Here is a 20,246-nt window from a genome sequence, read left to right as displayed (position 1 = left end):
CACCACAGGATGCCCATTCCCCTTTCTAAACACTGATGATGTCAGCACCCTATAAGTATATCAGGAGAAAGAAAATCTCCCAGTAATGCGAATAGCACGCTCTGCTAATGCGTCCGTCTCTAGTGTCATAACATAGTTAGGTAGGGGTTTGAATCGAGCAAGTGTGTGTGAAGGGGGGGTTAGTGTGTAAGTGTGTGAAAGGAACATCCCTTTTGGCAACTGTGAAAACACACCACAGGATGCCCATTCCCCTTTCTAAACACTGATGATGTCAGCACCCTATAAGTACATCAGGAGAAAGAAAATCTCCCAGTAATGCAAATAGCGCGCTCTGCTAATGCGTCCGTCTCTAGTGTCATAACATAGTTAGGTAGGGGTTTGAATCTAGCAAGTGGCAAGTGTGTGTGAAGGGGGGTTAGTGTGTGTGTGTGTAAGTGTGTATGAAAGGAACATCCCTTTTGGCAACTGTGAAAACACACCACAGGATGCCCATTCCCCTTTCCAAACACCGATGGTGTCAGCACCCTATAAGTATATCAGGAGAAAAGAAATCTCCCAGTAATGCGAATAGCGCGCTCTGCTAATGCGTCCATCTTTAGTGTCATAACATAGTTAGGTAGGGGTTTGAATCCAGCAAGTGTGTGTGAAGGGGGGTTAGTGTATGTGTAAGTTTGTATGAAAGGAACATCCCTTTTGGCAAATGGGAAAACACACTACAGGATGCACATACCCCTTTCTAAACAATAGCACAATTATTTATGACTTTTGATTCCAGGCATGTCACGTGTGTTTTGCTCACACAGAATGCCCATATGTGCGGGTTGTTTCTCACAATAATGCATGACATCGATTAAACCAGTTATGGCAATGCACACATGATGTATGTGTGTGCCAAATACACATGTACCTGTGACCTTCAATAGTTACCATGTGTGATGCCTGCCACATGTGAATACATGGTATTTGCACTGGGTAACATTATGACTGTGGTCTTCTGTGCAGGTGCTGCATGTGGGATGTGTATATACAGTGTGAGATGTAGATGCTATCAACCTAGTAGTGAGGGATACACACCTGGTCTGGGGCATAGAGTCTACATGTTGTTGATGAACAGGTGCTGCATGTTTTCACCTGTTGTGGGAGTGGTAAGAAGTTGTTCCATAGCAATGCAGTGACTGCATGCTAAGCACCTTTCAGCTAGGATGTTGTAGCTACAGTAATTCATTAGCATTCAATAATATGTCAGCATTCCTGGTGGGGGTATGATGCCAACCAAGGTCAGGGTTCTACCAGCCTGTGCCACTTGCTCAGTGAGCCCTTCCATGTTCCCTATCATGTATTCCAGTGAGGGATATCACATGCCAGCTGTAGTGGCATGGACAATGACTGAGTCATATGTGTCCATGCATCCGACTGACCTGTATGCTTGTGTTATGTGGTGGACCATAGTGCCCCATGAGCATATCACTGTGACCTTCACCTTATCCAGCCTGGTGAACATGACCTCACTGTACCGGACAATAAAAGTACCTAACACAACTGCAGCAGGAGTGTTGTATAGCTGTACAGACTGTGCTTGTTTGGCACACAGGATTTGTGTGCTATGTGTTATGCATGCTGTGTTCAGGCCTAACGTATGCCTGTGTGCCAGCTGCAGAGGTGTCTGCCACTCAGGCAGGATGCCATTCTTAGGCTCCATGAATGGCCCAGTGTGTTCCCGTGCTTGTATTGCTGTCAGTGTAGGTCTACATCAGACTGGTATTGCAGTCACTGTAGTATTTCATGTCACCTGACAGGTTATGCCAGTACCGGGTTCAGAGTGCTTAGTCCACAGTTTGGCTATGTGTTTCCATCTCATACATGTGTTGTACATCCATGGGTAGGGGATAGGGTTGACTGTGTACATGTGGCAGTGTGACATTACTACATGACTCATATATTCCACAACTGTACCATAGAGGTGACTGACAACTGACCTTTGCACATGCTACCATAGTATTGAGATTGCATTGGTGATTAACAGCACATAGGGCCAATGGTGAACAAGATACATAGGTTCATAGGTTCATACTAGGCTATCTGCCCTAGGGCATTTATAAACCTAGCCAGAATGTGTGTGGCTTTCACCATGCATTGTAAATCTATCTTGCTATGCCCTTTTCCAAGGTTAGTATACTGTGCCTCTGTCTAACAGTGACACAAGTGATACCCAGGGTAAACCTACAATGTCCCATCCAGTCATTAATATTCCTCTTGAAGACGGTCACTGAGTGACTCTGCCTAACCTGTATTGGGATAATATTCCAGAGTGAAGGGAGCCTCTGAGTTATGAATGTGTCCCTCCAGCATGTCCTATGTATATCACTCCTGAGGTTCAAGTCTTTCCAGCTTGTAGCTTGATGAGATTTGGATATTCTGAGGTGCAGCATGACCATTAGGTCAGGGTTTGACATGGCTTTATATGTCAGGCACAGATTGCCTATGAAGAGGCAGTATGCCACTGACTAGAGCTGCTGTTTCTTTAACCAGTCAGTATGTGGCATCTGTTTGAGCCCTTTGATCCTCTTGTTGAGGTACTTTTGTGGTCTTTCCAGTTGCTGCAGGTGTCTGGTAAGGTGCATGCCGACAGGGGCATTGTAGTCAATTATGGGCATGATGAGGGATGAGTAAAGAGGCACAATGTCCTCCCCTGATCTACATGTGAATCCCTTCATGATGAGGTGGCCTATATAAAATGTTTTTCTAACCACTTTGGCCATGTGGTTGTCAAATGAGAAATGCTATCAACTTGTGTACCCCAAGGTCCATAATTCCTTCTTCTGTACTTAATGGATTAACACATATGTGGTACTTTGTGGTCACTTTGTTTTGCCAAAGGGGATGACTATACACTTTTTGGCATTCAGCTTGAGGCCATGGCTGTGGCACAAATCGTCTGTTTCTAAGAGGCCCTTTTGGAGGATGCGTGTGTTGGCTGGAGAGTTGATTATGGCGTCCAGTTTGCAGTCATCTGCGACTTGCTCAGCCACAGTCCTTCCATGTTGGCCTGTACCTCTGATAAATATATACTGAACAAGACAGATCCCAGGGCTGAGCCTTGTGGGACACCACTTGTAACTGGTTTTGAGGCTGACATGGCTCCAGCAATTCTAACCATGTGTGTTCTGCCCTTGAGCCACTGTGCAATATATGTAGTGACATAGGGGTTAATATGTACACTGGTGAGCTTCCCTAGAATGCACAAGTGGGGTATTGTATCAAAGGCTTATGCAAGGTCCAGGTAGGCTGTGTAGACCACCTTCCCATTGACAGTGGCCTTGGTGACTGTTTCAAAGAAATCAAACAGGTTTGAGAGGCAGGATCTGCCATTAACAAAGCCAAACTGTGTATGATGCAGTGTCTGTAGGTCCCCAATATCTATATTTATGAGGTTCATGATGATCCTTGCCATAGCTTTGCAGACCAAGCTATTCAGACTTATGGGGCGATAGTGTCCAGGATCCGTTAAGGCACCACCTAAATGTAGAGGGACCACTGTTGCTGTACGCCACTCTTTGGCCACATATCGTGTAGTAAGGCTGGGATTGAACAGTAGTGTTATGTCTGGGTGTAGCTCTTCTTGGAGTTCATGTAGGACACAGCCTGGGACACTGTCTGGTCCCATTGATGCAGTGTTCATTGCTTTGGAGAGGACAGCTCTTACCTGAGCATCTGAGATGTCGGGGGGGGGCAGCACTCTGCTGGGAGAAATATTTGCCCTTTTGGTGTGGAGGGGGGGAGATGTTAGCAGTGAACCTGTCCACTAGGATGTTGGCAATGTCTGTGTGTTTGGTATTTCTTTTGACATCTTGGACTACCTCTGAGCATATCTGGGAATTACCACCCAGGTTCCTAACATAACTAAAGAAAGCCTTGTGATTATCCTCAGTGGCTTGTGGAATCTTCTCTCAAAGATGGCCTTAGACAATCTTATGAGTGCCTGTAGTTTTCTTCTAATACTCATCAGTGATGCCTTCACATTTTGGGAGTTTGTTGTATCATTTAGTAGCTTCATCCTTCTATTGTATAGTTTGTTTATGGCTGGTGTCCACCACACAGGATGTCTGCCTTTGGAGGATTGGGTCTTGCTTTTATTTGGGATTGCATGATCCATGCATTCCTGAAGATGTCCATAGAATGCCTTTATACAGGTATCTGCAGTCTGGTCCATATTTTCAACAGGCCTGGGGGCTTTGAAGGTTTCCACATCATTTATGAGGAGTGTGAACATGCTTTACATGAGTTGTTGACTGTATTCTTCTGTGCAGGTGGTGGCCTTGGGATGTGAATATCCAGTGAGATTAGTTTATGGTCTGATCTTACCAGTGAGGGATACACTTCTGGTCTGGAGCATAGAGTCCCCATGTTGGTGATGATCAGGTTCAGTATGTTTTTCCCTCTTGTGTGAGTGGTAACAAGTTGTTCCATAGCATTTTGGTATATAAATTCTAGTAATCTTTGGGATAGGGTGTTGGAGCTACAGTCATGCTCCCAGTCTATGTTTGGGTAGTTTAACTCACCCAATATAATGGTGTATGGACAGACCTACATATTTCCAACTGTTTTCAGGAAGGCCAAGTGCGGTTCTTGTGTTTGTGAGGGTGGTCTGTAGCAGGCTATAACCTGGAAGGCAGTTTTACCCATTGTTACTTGCATATGGATAGTCTCTGATGTTTGGTGCTTTGCCACCAACCTGGAGGTGTGGGTATCTTGGATGAATATCAATACACCCCCTCCTTTTGTGGTTTTGTGCAAGTTTTGGGCCTGAAAAGCATGGTATGAGGTATAACTTGGTAGTGCTGGGGTGCTGTTGGTAGCCCTGAATCCGGTATCTGTTACTGCACAGATAGCGATGTTCTCCATGCTGAGGAATGTTTGAGTGTGTGCATCATCAGGTTTAGAGTCCTGCAGTGGCATATATGACTGCTCACGTGGACAGATGCCAGGTAAGTCATATGCAAAGTGTCACAGGCAACGTACATGTGAACAGGAGAAACAGTGACATTCTGTCAAGTGAGACATGAACATACATATAGTAAGCTATGCAGATGTCACTAGGAGTCCACAGAAGCTGTGTAACTCTGCATGGCAGGTCGGATCAGTATTCCAGGGTAACTGCAAGGAAACATGCATGCAAACATAGCTACTGTAAGCAGGGCTGCATGTAGTCCATTGTACAACAAACAAGCTGTACCACTTTCAGTAGGTAACACTGCAAATGCTCACCAGCTGACATATGAATACCTATGTCACCAAAGGTGATACTTACCAGACCACGGACAGAAATGACATGGCCAGACACGCTGCATCCCACATGAACACATATCACAAGCAACACAGACCTCACAAAGTCAGTGTTCTTAACAGGCACAGCCCATAAGGCCAAACACAATGTGTGACACACCTATAATAGGTGATGCCATAGTCAGACACACTGACGTCCCACTCTCCAGACTGAGCAAGGTGAAGGTCACATTTAGCTACCTGTCGGGTGATAGAATGTGCGACATAACACAAGCACTCAGGTCACTCCACAGCAAGTACAAGTATGAGAAAGTCATTGTCCATGCTGGTGTGAACAACCTGAGACGTACCTCCCTGGACCACATGGAAAGAGACACAGAGGAGCTCTTACATCACCCTCTCAAACTCAGGAATCCCACACAGCCTTCATGATGACACAGGAGAGTATAGATTTCTCTGCAAACACCATCATACTGGGTGACTTCAACTACCCAAACATAGACTGTGAACATTACTCAAGCCACAATACCCAAGCTCTAGGGTTCCCATAGTTCAGAAACTCTTTAGCTATGGAACAAGTAGTCAACATTCCCACAAGAGGGGAAAATATACTAGACCTGATCATCACAAACATGAGTACAAAATGCTCACCACTTGCAGTATATCCCTCATTGTTGCAATCGAACCATATACTAATCACACTGGAGTACTGGATCCCCCACATATGCAAACCTCAAACACATCTATGTGTGTGCGGGAAATGCCCCTATTAGCAACTGTGAAAGTACACTACAGGATGCAGATTCCCCTTTTGAAACACTGATGATGTCAGCACTCTAACTATATTACCTGAATTAAAGCTCCCCAGTAATTCGTATAGCACACTCTGCTAATGCGTCTGTCTCTAGTGTCATAACATAGTTATGTAGGGGTTTGAATCCTGCAAAGGGAATGTATGTGAGTTAGTGTGAGTGGGGTTTGTGTGTGTGCATAATGCTGTGAGGGAAAAGTGCCTTTTGCTAACTGGGAGAACACACTACAGGGTGCACATCCCTCTTCCTAAACACAGATGATGTCAGCACCCTCTAAGTACAGCATTAGAAAGGATTTCTCCCACTAATGCAAATAGCGCACTCTGCTAATGTGTCTGTCTCTAGTGTCATAACACAGTTAGGTAGGGGTTTGAATCTTGCAAATGGAAAGTATGTGTTTTAGTGTGAGTGGGGTTAGTGTGTGTGCACAATGCTGGGGGTGGGATGTGGCTTTTGCCAAATGGGGCCACGCACTGCAGGGTGCACATTTCCCTTAACAAACAGTGATGTTGACAGCACCCTATACAAACAACATGACAACAGACAACTGCCAGTACTCAGTATAGTGCTACATGCTACTGTAACACGCACATGTACCAGAACATACCTAGATAGTGTTTTGAAACCTGAATGTGGCAAGTGTGTGAATGTGGGATGTTTCTGTGTGTGCATTTCCATATGGAAAACATGTTGGATGTGGCAATCAGGGAACCACAGTACCTGATGCACATTACACTTTTAAACTAATGAGGTTGCCTGCACCCTGTGAGTACAGGTAGAGAAGAGGAAATCAGTAGTAATCCAAATAGTGCACTTTTCAAATGTGTACCTGTCATGTGTTGACAGCTACTCATGTAGGGTAATAAATAATGGAAATGGCAGGTGAGTGTGTGCATGTGTGGGGGTAGCAGGGTGTGTGTAAATGCATGTGTGACAGAACAGATACATATAGCTGAATCTACAATACAGCACATGATGCACATTCCCATAGTCAATGGTAGCATGTGATGGTGTGCAGCTGGTACACTTTGGTAAGTAGTATAGGTGCAGATAACAATTCAGGACATTCATACAGTTACTGCAGCAGGAATGCCGGGATATACACACAATCATAGTGGAACAGTGAACAGTTACCAACATGTTACTACTTATACACATCTATGTAGTCACCCTGTGCATCAGCAACGTGTTTACCTTTTCCTGCACTGATGCTGTAGTATGCAGGAGGTGGCACAGTGTCATCATATGCACAGGGTGTGGGGTAGGTATGCCCAAGCCAGCCACTGGTACCACCAATTGACATGCATGTGTATGTGTGTTTGTGAGGGGCAGCAGTACAGGGTGGACCAGTGTTGTTGCAGTGTGTGTGTGTGTGTGTGTGTGTGTGTGTGTGTGTGTGTGTGTGTGTGTGTGTGTGTGTGTGTGTGTGTGTGTTTGCCCTAGGTGTTACATTTCTGCATGTGTGTAAGCACACACACAGTCCCACACAATGGCTGCCATGTACAGGGTTTTGTGGACAGCCACAGACTGCACCTGTCAGGTCATCCAGATCAGTGTCTGTGGGCACGGACACGGTACCTGTGCCTGGCAGGGGTGCTACGGACCATATCCGGTACTAACCCAGACTGGGTACTGTCATCGGAAGCGGGTGTGTGTTGACTGGACACAGTTCCCTGTTGGGACTGTCCAGAGCCACGTGCACGTGATCTCCTGGGGCATCCTGATGACAGCACTAACCCATTGCTGGGGCTGCTGCTGGCACTTGAGGTGCGTGAGTGGGCCTGTTGTCGTCCGCGGTGACTGCCAGCTGGTGCTGTTGCTGGCATACGGCCACGTCGATGCCGCAAATGCACACCATCGCCCTGGCCCATGGACATCTGGTTGTGGAGCAGCTGTTGTATGTCCCCACAACGTCTGTCAACGACATCTGTGAAATTACGAATAGCATTTGCAATGTCACGCATGCCATCTGTCATGGCTGTGCGACATGCTGTCAGCTCCCTCAGACCCTGTCTGGTGTACCTTTCCATACATGCCTGTGCCTGCATAACAGTCCGAAACATAGTGGAGGTTGACATACCTCCTTGGGCATGTCGGCCAGAGGCAGTACGGCCATGGATGCCCCCACGAGAACCCATGGGCGACTGTCTGCGTGGTACCATTGGAGGACCCTGCTCATGGCTGCTTTGTGGGGATGCATGTACCACAGGTACCACATTACCCTGATCTATGCCCAATGCATACTGTCCATCACCTAGGGACAATGGTGACAAAGGAGGTAACGGCAGGATGACTGTGCACATTGAAGGGGTTGACAGCTGTGTACTGTCAATTGGCTGCCCAATAGCAGACCCAGACACACCTTCCTGCACCATTATAGACATTTCCTCATCATCAGTACCTGGGGCACAAGATTCAGGTTCCCTGCTGCAGGTCACCAGAGCAGCACCAGAACCTACGGGAGGAAAACAGGGAACACAGATTACAGTCTCAAGACATATTTTACGGTGATGCACTTCAATACAAATGCACACATTCAGAAATGGACACATGCACTCATGGACACACACACATATGCACACATGGGCACAGGCACATTTGCACACATGCACACCCCACAGTACACACACACATCAGTACTGAGTTACACTACTCTTACTAGTATTAACTTGAGTATTGCAGGTATTATTAAACACACTCACCAGCATGTATACTACTGAGTTACACTACTCTTAATATTATTATAAATAGTTTTTCAGGTAATGATCAACACACTCACCAGCATGTATGGCCTGCCTCGTTGCTAGATGGGAGGGGCCTGGAAATATGAAGAAAGTAATGTCAGTGGGCACAAGTGTGCCATTGTTTTTGCATATGATACAGTACAATAGTACACCAGTTCCCTTATACACATCAGCTGCTCATAATGCCAGTATCACACATGCACAATTACATATCATGATGACAGATACATACCACGTGCACACCTTATGCATGCATGAAGTAACAGTGTACAGAACAGTCATATGTACATATGGCATCTTACCTGAACGCTCAGTGTCTTGCTGCTGTGTGGATCCAACCTCCATCATGATGCAAGTTTGATGCTGTTGTTGTTCTGGGGCTGGATCCACGACACTTAGCAGTAGCCCCTCCTGTCTGGTGAGGGGGGGATGTGTGGCCACCCCCCCACCTGTGGCAACCTGTTGCCTGCGGACATCTGCAGCACGCCGGCAGACATTTCTAATCAAATCACTGCAGTGATGTCTCACCTGCTCATATGTCCTATCATGCATGCCGACATCATTTATCCTGCTGACAAGGTTTTGCCACAGTGCAGACCTCTCCTGCTGATTCTGGGTGGTGCGTTCAAACAGGATGTCATAGTCATGCACCAGGCTCTGGTGGATCACTTCGTCCTCTGCAGCAGAGTATGCAGGGTTCCTTTTTGGAGCCATATCTCCCTGGAAAAGTACACAAACAGGATATCAGCAGAGTATGTCAGCAATATATGGTACACATTCTATACATGAAGTATTAAATTGTAGTTATTACTGCTTGGTTGTAACTTGATTAAAGTGTAGCTATCATTCTAAGTCTTTTGGATTAAGCACTTGGCCTTCAGACCAGTTGTTTTACATTAGGAAGGTTTGTGGCAAGCACTGTGGTGGCAGGACAGGTAGCTTTCATCCTTCTAAGTTGGGAACTGCTGATTGAGAGTCCAGTGTCCAAGTGTATTAGTTCTGGTATAAGCAGTTGGCCTTCAGGCCAGTTATTTAACATTAACAAGGTTTGTGGTCTGCACTCTTGTGTGAGAATAGGCTGTATTCTGCCATTCATAGCTGGGAACTTCTGGTTTAAGGTTTATAGTGCCTGCATATTTGAACTGTATCTTACTGACATTGGTACACCTTGTTTGCTGTAGCATACACTACATCCAAGCCTCCTGAATCTAGCTTTGTTTATATGCTTGTTATTTGTTAGCTTGTTATTTCACTGGTACGCTAATTCCACATAATACACAGCTTCTCAGCACTTCTGTGAATCACTACTGATATCTGCATTGCTTACTGTACTTATTTCCTTGTTACACTTGAAAGAAAGTGACTGCTTGTTGTTTTTGCATTTAGTTAATTGTAACACATTGCACTTAAGTTACCTGGCACTTGCTCACTGAAGCTATTATATCAGTCAGCAGTAGAAATTAATATCAGTACACCCTCACTCCCCACTGGACCTTGTTTTCAATTATTACGGAATTCACAATAGTATTCTAGCATGTCCAAAGGTCAGCTGTCAATCTCCTCTCCTGTCCAGCTGGTGAGTGTGGTAATCCAGAGGCAATGTTATAACAGCCTCATGTACACAGACAACCCCCTCCTCCTAACAACAAATTCAAACACATGTGAGTGATGCAACCATATACCAAACTGGAGGCTAGGCTCTCTCTACTCAATACTGCTATAACCAGTCAGGAGGAGAAGGAAACCACACTCACTACAATTCCAGTCTCACATAGACCTACCACGACAGCAAAACAAACACATAATCACACAAAAACATACTCGGAGGCTCAAAATAAAGGTCTGCCTAAGCAGCAGAGACCTCCAAAGCAGACACCCAAGCAACCGCTACCCCAAAACAAAACACGTGCAACACATATCTCACAAAGCCAATGTGCTGAACACTCACAGCCCTTAACAGTAAACAACACACCTCATACACTTGTAATAGGTGACTCTATCATCAGGCACACTGACGTCACGTTCACCAGGCTGAACGAGGAGAGGGTCACAGTGAGCAGCCTGTCGGGCACTACGACCCGCCACATAACACAAGCACTCAAGTCACTCCAAGGCAAGTACAAATATGACTCACTCATTATCCATGCTGGTGTGAAGGACCTGACACATACCTCCCTGGACTACATGAAAAGAGACAGAAAGGAGCTCTCTGAGCATGTAGCCCAAGACAGTATGACCCTGACCTTGAGTAGCATCTTACCCTCACCAAGAATGATGCCACAATATCAAGGCAAGATGATCACTTTCAACAATTGACTGAAGTACTGGTGTCATTCAAAGGTGATCCAATGCCTGTCAGCTTGGGATGATATGTTGTACAAGCCATGATGCTTTGCTAGGGACAGCTTGCACCTGTCACCCCTGGGCTTTTGGATTTTGGCAAAGGCTCTTGCTACACCCATAGTGCCTTTATTAGGCAAGGCTCATAAGGCAAACCCACATCCATAGGTATCACAAAGAATGAGGAACTAAGAGTAATGCTACTCAATGCCAGAAGTCTAAACCTCAAGATACACGCACTCAAAACTCTACTTAGCATTATGGACATCGATATCTGTGCAGTAAGAGAAACCTGGTTCAGGTTTCCCAAGAGCACACCAGCACTACCAGGTTATACCTGTTACCATTCTTGTCGGCCCCAACACTTGGACCAAACAACAAAAGGAGGGGGAGATCAATATTCATCAAAGATACCCACACCTCCACATTGGTGGCAAAGTACCCCATAGGTGTTAAGCCATTAAGTACAGAAGAAGTAATTGGGGACCTGGGGAACAAACTTGAAAGCAATCTGTCATTTGACAACCACGTGGCCAAAGTGGATTGAAAAACATGTTATATAGCCCAGCTAATCATGAAGGGATTCACATGTACATCAGGGGAGGTCATTGTGCCTCTTTACTCATCCATCATCAGGCCTATAATTGAGTACAATGCCCCTTTTGGGATGTACCTAACCAGACACCTACAGCAACTGGAAAAACCCCAACAGTACCTCATCAAGAGGATCAAAGGGCTCAAACAGATGCCATATGCTGCCCAGTTAAAGAGAATCCAGCTGGACTCAGTGGCATATTGCCTGTTCAGAGGCAATCTGTGCCTGACATATACAGCCATGTCCAACCCAGAAGTAATGGACATGCTGCACCTCAGGAAATCAAAATCCCGTACAGCCACACGCTCAAGAGACCTGAACCTTAGCACGGAAATAAATAGGACATGCTGGAGGGACAGATTCATAACCCAGAGGCTCCCTTCACTCTGTAATGAACTCACAGTACAGGTTAGGCAGAGTCCCTCATTGACTCTCTTCCATAGGAATCTGGATGAGTGGATGGGAGATCATAGTTGTACCCCGGGTATCACGTCTATGTCACTGTTAGACAGAGGCACAGTATACCAACCTCGGAAAAGGGCATAGCAAAATAAATTTTAATTGGGTGGCAAAAGACAAACACATTCTGGCTAGGCTTATCAATGCCCTAGGGCAAATAGCCTAGTATGAACCTATGAACCTATGTGTACTGCTATACTACTACTACCATATGTTGCATGTGTGTGTGTTGTGGGGGATGCGCAGGTAATGGCCAGATATTTCTGCACAGGCAACACTTCTGAAACACTCTGGGTGTTCATCCCAACATACTGTATGTGTGTTGCCATCCAACACTGTGATGTGGACACACATTACTCAGCCTGGATATACATATCCCAACAACACCACAAGCACAGTACACTACCTTGCTATGTATGTATGTAATTACACAGTTATTCACTAGTTAGGACTGTGATGCTATCCATGCAGCCCACTGGGCCAGTGGAAGCCACAACACACACTGCTGGCCCCTTTGCAAAAGCTTACCACAGACATCCCACATAGTGCATGTAATGTGCACATATATCTAACCCATACCGTACGCACACCACTTATTTATCCTGTCCAGTGGACTACAGATACAGGCACATTGTATAACAATAGCAGGAGGCTACTGCAGCACAGAGCAGATTCACATGAAGGCAAGGCATCTGTGGTCAGCAGTGGTAAGATGCTTCACATTCACCAAATGCACAGATATTGCCAACATTGTTGCAGACAGTTTAGGTGCAGGTATCCCCCCATTCTCCTACACAAGTGGAATTAGTTATCACAGATGAATGTAACCTCCCTATCATCTCACATGTCCAGGTGAGGGCCACCCTCAACATTGCAGAACATACAGCATCACTGTTACAAAATGGTATCCCTGGATGTGTGATACGTTCACCCCTAGAGGACATAGCACCACATTACAGACTGATATTAAACCCTGGCCATACTACAGGATATGTACCTGAACAGTGCCATACATACACAGTGGTCCCACACCAATGAGGAGGAACCTCTACTGACCCTGGGAACTACTGCATCATATGCATAACTGGCCTTGTGTTCTAAGCTATGGAAGTTTTAAGTATGGAAGACATGTACAGCAATATTACATATGTATATATATCAGGACTATGTACACACAACCTATCTCATGGACATACTTATAGATAGTGAACTATGATACATTTGGAGGTTTCACAGTAAACACAGTATTAACCTGCTACTTTGCATTACCTGTGTTTGTGTCAGCTGTTGCTGTGTCACTGGTGCTACTTGCTGTTTGCTGCTGCTGCTGCTGGTTTCGTTGCTGTGATGATGCAGTTTTTTTTTTATCACTGCCTTTATTGCTTTCTTTCTTTCTTTCTTTTTCTCTCTCTCTCTCTCTCCGTCGGTTTGGTGCAATGAATGTATTGCATGTGTGGAGTGTTAGTACTGGATGCTTTTGTAGGTATCTGCATAGGTCCATGTGATGGCCTCTGCACCAATTGTAAAGCAGCATTTGCTAATTGCATGCAGCCAGTTGTGTACTGATTGCATGTCTCACTGTGATTTCAGGACAGTGCTATAAAAGGGTATGTGAGATAGGCGTTGCCCTTTCAGATTGTAAGGGCGTGGACCATGCTGGTATGCTGTCGACAGTGTTCTGTGAGTGTGAAGGTTAGTAAGTCTCTCATGATTCATGCTGTGTTGTAAATTCAGGTTGCTGCATTTCTCTCACTTGTTCCCTGTAGTGAGTGTATGCATACTGACACCTACAACTATATTTCCATATGTATTAATATATATATATATATATATATATATATATATATATATGTGTACATATACATACTTTCATATATGTACATTAGCTTACATTATTAAGTACAAGCTAACAATTAGCAGGGCTGTTTCTGTTAACACTAAACTAGTATGGGAATCCAGTAATTAGGACAGTAAAAGTCTACCTGACATGCTTTGGGTAGGACACATCCTATATTGCCTTTATCTTCATTCCTACTATTACATGTTATACTTATTTTAGCACTATATTCCTGTATGAGAGTCATGGCTTAGTGGTAGGTCCTACAGACTAGTGTTACAATGGTCTTGTGGTAGGGCCTAATAGTATGCTTTTATTTTGCTTTCAAATTGAGTACAGGGCCTGTCAATCAAAGTGCTGAAGGCACCTTTAAGCAGTTAAAAGGGTTAGTAAGTGTCACAGGAGTCAGGCTGTGTTGTAGATTCTGGTTGCTGCATTTATCTTCACTGTTTCCTGTAGTGAGTGTGTATGAATACTGACACCTACAACTATATTTCATATGTATTAATATATATATATATATATATATATATATATATATATATATATATATATGTGTGTGTGTGTGTGTGTACATATACATACTTTCATATATGTACATTAGCTTACATTATTATGTACAAGCTAACAATTAGCAGGTCTGTTTCTGTTAACACTAAACTAGTATGGGAATCCAGTAATTCGGACATTAAAAATCTACCTGACATGCTTTGGGTAGTACACATCCTATATTGCCTTTATATTGATTCCTACTATTACATGTTATATTTATTTTAGCACTATGTTCTTGTATGAGAGTCATGGCTTAGTGGTAGGTCATACAGACTAGTGTTACCAAGGTCCTGGGTTCGAGACTGACAGTGGGAATTTATTTTTCTTTCGAAATGAGTAAAGGACCTGTCAATCAAAAGTGTCAAAGGCACTTTTAAGCACTTAAAACCAGGTCTGCGCTCGTTTGCGCGGAGCTCACGCATGCGCACTGGCGGTGAGCTCCGCTAACACACGCACACACCTGCGCTATTTTCTTTGAAAGAAAAGAAAAAGTGGTGACAGGAAAGTGGTGAAAAAGGGGTCACAAAGTGGGTAAGACAGTAGGGAAACAAGCTTGGGATTTGCAGGAGGGATGTAGGTGAGGCCCATAGCTGCCCATGTCTTTCTCAGCAACAGCTGTGCATTTGTATGTAATTTGGTGTGACATTTGAAACCTTCCACCCCTGAGAGAGGTGTCAGGACAACATTAATACCTGTTGTACAGCCAATTGTAATTAACAGTTTCAATGTCCAGCGGACATATGTGCAACATGGACAACTATGTATGGGGCGTAATTTTTTTGTGGGTACAGAGTGCCCTTTTTTTTTTTTTTTTTTCAGGTGAGAGTGGTATGTCAGGTGAAGGTAGTCAGTATAGCTGGGGAGGTAGGTTGGGTAGGTTAACAGACAAGACAGACAAGACGCATACAGGGGTGGTGTATGACACGTGGGGGGTTATACAATTGACGGGGATGGAAGTTGGGATATCCAGGGCACATGAGCCCACAGATGGCAACAGTGGAACTGATATCCCCACCCATAGGCAGTTGCCACTGTTACTTCACAGCCCAGGATGGGGCTGTGCTGGGGGCTGTGCAGGCGGGACAACGGGCATGCCCGTAAGCTGTGCCACCCGGGCCTCAAGCTGGCGTAGGGGCCCAAGAACAGAGTCTTGAATCTCCCTTCGCACCACAGACCGGACACCTTGGAGGGTGAGTGGACGGGCTCCTCCGGCCACACTTGCAGAGGGGGGACAGGCCCCATCCCCTGCAGCGCTTCCACCTGAAGGTGGCACAGGGCCACCGGAGGAGGGTCCGGCCTGGGCACTAGTGCCAGGTGCAATCGCCAGATGAGGTGGGAGAGGTGGGTCCGCTGGGACCCGCCTTCCCAAGCGTTCTAGGTTTGTGAGTATGTTATGTTAGTTTGGGTTAGTAGCATATTATTCCATTCAAATTAGTTGTAACAGCATGCATTGGTATTCCCATTAAACAAACACCCAGATATTAACACCATTGAACAACAGGCATATCAATATCACATGCATTATTTGAACAGTAATACACAATCAAACATGCAGGGTTGATTAATGGCAACAGGCCATCAGGTTTGCAGGTATGAACAGGGCACATGCAACAACGGACATGCATATATTTTTGAAACAACAGGACAAATGTCCATGGTTAATGAAATTTTCACATACCAATATTTAGTGAGTTTTTTAATTTGCAATTATAGGGTGGGGTGGAGAAAGAAAATGTTGACACATTCATAAATTATACATTGATATACATTTGTAATAGAAACACAATTAACTTGTGGGTGATAGTTTTCAAATGATTTTTAATTGACTGTCATGCTAGACCTGTTACAGATACATCACTATCCTAGTTATTTTGAATTTGATCAGATACATCATCCTGCTACATTTTGATGACAGGGCAGGGGACAACTATGGATGTTTAGTATGTCAGACAATCATTCATTCTATCTGAAAATTGTTGAATGTGATCACCATATACAGATTTTGGCTTAAACATTCAAGATTCAGACACACTGAAATCAGTTTGGGATGTTAATTTTTAATTCCCACATGCATTTAGTTCTGTAGAACCACACTGAGGCTTATATATTCAGGAGTTATTACTACTTTATTTATTGATACATGACCCTTTCTGTCACTCTCACACATCCTGCTATTTCACAGTTCAGGTTGGTACTTCTAGGCTTTGTTCACATATTAGACCTGTGGTGATTCAAACACTTTCCAGCAGCCTCACTTCTGTCATGATTCAGCATTTCAACAGGGGATATATCTCACATGTGATTAACTCAGCTTCTGAAGCTGTACTCTTGAGACTACTGCAGGTTATACTACATTTAATTATAATGGTGGGACATCTGTATTACAGAACTATTTATTTCTATCAGTTATATTTCCAGTTTCACTTACATACTGATGAACTTGATGCAGCCATACCTGCACACTTTCACTTGTTGCTTGCACATTCAATTACTTTTAATGAATACACTGCAGTGTTCTGCTAAGTGCTACACTATAATATTTATTTACAAGTACTAGGTGGGGTTACTAACCTGCATGGTGGCGCAGCCGCACCAGCCTGCTGTCATGTGCCCTGCGATTTGCAGAGCAGACACCTGCAGCTGTAATACAAAACAAGTAATATTGGAATACACATCTCCATGGTATCAGCTAGTTGAATTCCTTACATACACAAGTAAAATTTAACTTACTCAGTAGTGGGGCGTTGTGCATATCCTGGGCCTCCTGGATCCATTGGGTCAACTGGTCTTGTTTGCATCACTTCAGGTCCGCATGGTGGTGACGGACCTGCTCACCGGTACGTGCAATCCCAGTAGCACTGGTGAGATCATGAGCCAACTGGTCCCATGCCTCCGCCCTGTATGCTCCCCATGAGACCTGGCCCTGCATGAGTTGGGCCTCATGATGATGAACTAGGAGCCAGACCATGTAAATGGACTCCTCAACGCCCCACTGCTGTGCTCGAAAGCAACGTCCCTCCCCTACTCCACTCATTCTGCCTGCAGGTCTATTCTACAATCGTTTATGCTGTGTATTCCCGCCTATGGGGCTTATATATGCCGATTTTCCCACACATTTCTATGATTGGCCGTTTTGGAATTGTATCAACTTCACAGAAACTGCTTTATCATGCTCCATTTTGGATTACATCCTATATATATGCTATTTCTGCATTTCTAAGTACTGCTGTCATGGCTTAGTGGTTTAGTACCTTGACTCTAGTGCATGGTATCCTGGGTTTGAATCTGACCACTGATTTTTAGTTTTCATGACTGTCTAGACAGGCTGAGGGGTGTGTCTGTGTAAAGGCACTTTTGATACAGCTTGCTTAACGTTGCCCAGCGGTTAGCTTGTGGGCGCGGCGCGCACCTCCGCACAAACGGTGTGCACTGGGTTAAACCTTAATTGGCTATTAACACGCATGTTAAGCTAAGCACAGCTAGTTGCACACAGTTTGAGCCTGTTAAACCAGTGCTTAGCTACGGGCAAGCAATTTGCAGCCTTTGAAACACTACTCAGCTACGGGCACTCTGTCTCACCTTGTTTGACAGCAGCTTCGCTATCAGTACATTTCTAAATATTTTTATTATTGTATTACTTGAAAATATATGATCCATTTCATTCCATTTTACAAAAGGAAACACTTTTAAATTTGTACAATACTGTCAGGGGCCTTTTTAGTGCTTATTTACAAAAAAAAAAAAGGATGTTGTGTGGGCTCGAACCTTGCCTGCCTGCTCTTAAGCCGAAAACTCTACCGCTATGCTATTACTTCTTGGCTTACTTTGCATATTTAGTTCTTATATCCTTTTCCACTGATTGCTAACTGCAGTTGCGCTAGTAGCACACCCACGCACACAAGCGCACGCATTAGCAAACATTTACGGGGTTTTAAAAAAAAATAAAAAAGTTTTCATTTTACATTTTATAACATCTGTTCACTTTTTACATATTACATTGCTGGTCTGTGGGGGCATGTGTTGTGTAGTGTGTTTATTCACATTTCCATGGCCTCTCTCGTGGGTGTTTACTTTCTGCCATTTTAGACTTCTGGGGCGTGTCCGCTTGCAGGGCTTAGCCTACGGACACGCCCCCTACTGTCTTACACAGACCGTGTTGGCCTTAAGTGTGATTCAGCATGCTCTCATGAATATGCAGAGCATGCTGACATCACTCCGTTTAACTGCAGCCTCCGTGTATGAGTTATAACTCTTACACGGAGGCTTTGTGAATCCTGCCCAATGTGTTTTCTATATAAAATGTTTTGAGTATGTTTAAAAACAGAGGGAATTGTTAGATATTATGAATATAAGGCTGAAATTAATTCTGTTGTAAATATGCTGAAAGAAAAAGTTTGCTTGAATATATGTATAGAGTTTACAATGTGCATTCATACTATATGTATAACAGACAGGCTTCTCTTCACAGCATCAGAAAATGCCTAACAAAGCAATACTGGAAAACAAGCATTACATTATTTTCTCATGTTTGTAGAACAAATATCTATTAACAGACATCCTTTTTTATAAATTCAGCAATACGTGATGTTTTTCCAGTAGGAACAGCTTATACAGATGTTTCCTTTCAGAATGGCATCCTCACATCAGCAAAAGTGCTTAAATCACAAAAGGACAATAGAAAAGTCTAATACAGACATTGTGACTTCCCACATAAGGCCAGAAAAACATACCAAGAGGAAATGTGTGCGTGACTAGCTCTGTATATAGCAATTGTAGTAATTCAGTTATGTGAGAGAAGGACAGAGAGAGGTATTTTGTAGAAGTCATCATTCATATCTGTAATGAAGGAAAACTTTGTAAATATATGCTACAAATCTGACAGACTACGTGTGGTTTGTTATAAAATAAGTTATCTGTAACTGTTGTTATAGCTGCAAAATATATTTCTTTATCAGTGTGCAATTTGAAAGGCTTGGTGCTTTAAACAGACTACAGATGGAGTCATGCAGAGCTATGTGTCTCTGATTCAGCAGTAAACAGCACAGCAAGACTGTGTGTCTTAAGAAGACTTCAAATCCCACAGTAAGCAAGCAGCAAGTAAGCTCTATATAATTTTTCATTCACACCACCAGGCTAGTTGCCCAACGCAATGCATCTGAAATTCTCTAGGTGCAACTAACACTAGGTAAGACTGCAATCAAAATTGTAGCTTGCTACAGATCCCCCACCATGCCCCAAGATTCTCACTACACCTTTCTAAACATACTGGAAAATATTAAGATACAACCAAACACCATAATAGTAGGTGATTTCAACTACCCTGCCATTAACTGGGAAAACTACTCGTGTACCCACACCTTTGCCCAACGGTTCTTGGAATTCATAAATTTCAATGCCCTGGATCAACTAATCCATAGTCCCACCAGGGGCTCCAATATTCTAGACCTGGTCATTACCAGTATGGGAAATGGATGCTCCACACCTATGGTCACCCCCTCGTTGTTCAGGTCTGACCATCAGCTATTCACCCTTGACAGCCACATCCCTCCCCCACCCCCCAGTAAGGAAACCTCTGTAAAAATACTTCTCCAAAGACGACTTCATGCTACTCAAGTCTGAAATGA

This window comes from Protopterus annectens, chromosome 1.part0, assembly GCF_019279795.1.
Source record: "Protopterus annectens isolate FY-2018-M chromosome 1.part0, PAN1.0, whole genome shotgun sequence".
NCBI classification, from domain to species: domain Eukaryota; kingdom Metazoa; phylum Chordata; order Ceratodontiformes; family Protopteridae; genus Protopterus; species Protopterus annectens.
This window is presented reverse-complemented; position numbering follows the sequence as displayed.